This window comes from Filicampus tigris, unplaced genomic scaffold (assembly GCF_054856515.1).
Source record: "Filicampus tigris isolate MCC_2025a unplaced genomic scaffold, RoL_Ftig_1.0 HiC_scaffold_91, whole genome shotgun sequence".
In the NCBI taxonomy this organism is placed as follows: domain Eukaryota; kingdom Metazoa; phylum Chordata; class Actinopteri; order Syngnathiformes; family Syngnathidae; genus Filicampus; species Filicampus tigris.
The window spans coordinates 20,001-21,843 of NW_028233462.1; positions in this window are offsets into that span (position 1 = coordinate 20,001).

A 1,843-nucleotide genomic window follows, 5' to 3' on the forward strand; every position below is an offset into this window, starting at 1 on the left:
AGAGGCCGACGTGCGTAAAAGCATATCCGAGCAACAGGCACCTTCCCCGGGCTGCCACTAGTGCAGTGGTGGCCGCCTATAATAGCCCTGGTAGCATAAAAAAGCTCCAGGGCGCAGAGGCCGACGTGCGTAAAAGCATATCCGAGCAACAGGCACCTTCCCCGGGCTGCCACTAGTGCAGTGGTGGCCGCCTATAATAGCCCTGGTAGCATAAAAAAGCTCCAGGGCGCAGAGGCCGACGTGCGTAAAAGCATATCCGAGCAACAGGCACCTTCCCCGGGCTGCCACTAGTGCAGTGGTGGCCGCCTATAATAGCCCTGGTAGCCCTCAGCCCTGGTAGCCCAAAGCCCTGGTAGCCCACAGCCCTGGTAGCAAAAAGCCCTGGTAGCCCAAAGCCCTGGTAGCCCAAAGCCCTGGTAGCCCAAAGCCCTGGTAGCCTAAATTAATTTTTCCCATTCATTTCAATGGGTTAGGCTACCAGGGGGAGCAGTACCACTTTTGGCCATTAGGGGCGCTGTAGTAGGTAAAAGTTGATCCCCCCAGTCAGGGGATGAGTTTGCCTACTCGCTAGGTTACCCCTGGTTTCACAAAATACAAGGGGCACATTTTCAGAAACCACTTTTTCAGAACTTGCCACCTCCAGAGCTGATCAGGGGAGCCTCGCCAAACATTAATCCAAGATTGGTGAGGGCTCGTCGGACACCCCACGGGCGATGAGTCGGTGTCTGCCTGGAGCTCATGTCACTCTCAAATATTTTCTAAGTCAACCTCCATGCGCACATTGCAATGAGCCTGCCCGACATAGGGGCACTGTGAGCGGACTCACCGGGGGGGGAGAGGGCCCCCCCGCCTGGAGCTCCACGTGTTGGATTATTTTCTATGTCAACCTCCATGCGCTCAACAGAGCGAGCCTGCCCGACCTGGGGGGTGTTCAATCGGACTCCGCGGGCCGGGCGAGGGCCCCCCCGCCTGGAGCTCCACGTGTTGGATTATTTTCTATGTCAACCTCCATGCGCTCAACAGAGCGAGCCTGCCCGACCTGGGGGGTGTTCAATCGGACTCCGCGGGCCGGGCGAGGGCCCCCCCGCCTGGAGCTCCACGTGTTGGATTATTTTCTATGTCAACCTCCATGCGCTCAACAGAGCGAGCCTGCCCGACCTGGGGGGTGTTCAATCGGACTCCGCGGGCCGGGCGAGGGCCCCCCCGCCTGGAGCTCCACGTGTTGGATTATTTTCTATGTCAACCTCCATGCGCTCAACAGAGCGAGCCTGCCCGACCTGGGGGGTGTTCAATCGGACTCCGCGGGCCGGGCGAGGGCCCCCCCGCCTGGAGCTCCGCGTGTTGGATTATTTTCTATGTCAACCTCCATGCGCTCAACAGAGCGAGCCTGCCCGACCTGGGGGGTGTTCAATCGGACTCCGCGGGCCGGGCGAGGGCCCCCCCCGCCTGGAGCACCGCGTGTTGCAATATTTTCTATCTCAACCTCCGTGCGCTCAACAGAGCGAGCCCGCCCGACCTGGGGGGTGTTCAATCGGACTCCGCGGGCCGGGCGAGGGCCCCCCCCGCCTGGAGCTCCGCGTGTTGCAATATTTTCTATGTCAACCTCCGTGCGCTCAACAGAGCGAGCCCGCCCGACCTGGGGGGTGTTCAATCGGACTCCGCGGGCCGGGCGAGGGCCCCCCCCGCCTGGAGCTCCGCGTGTTGCAATATTTTCTATCTCAACCTCCGTGCGCTCAACAGAGCGAGCCCGCCCGACCTGGGGGGTGTTCAATCGGACTCCGCGGGCCGGGCGAGGGCCCCCCCCGCCTGGAGCTCCGCGTGTTGCAATATTTTCTATGTCAAC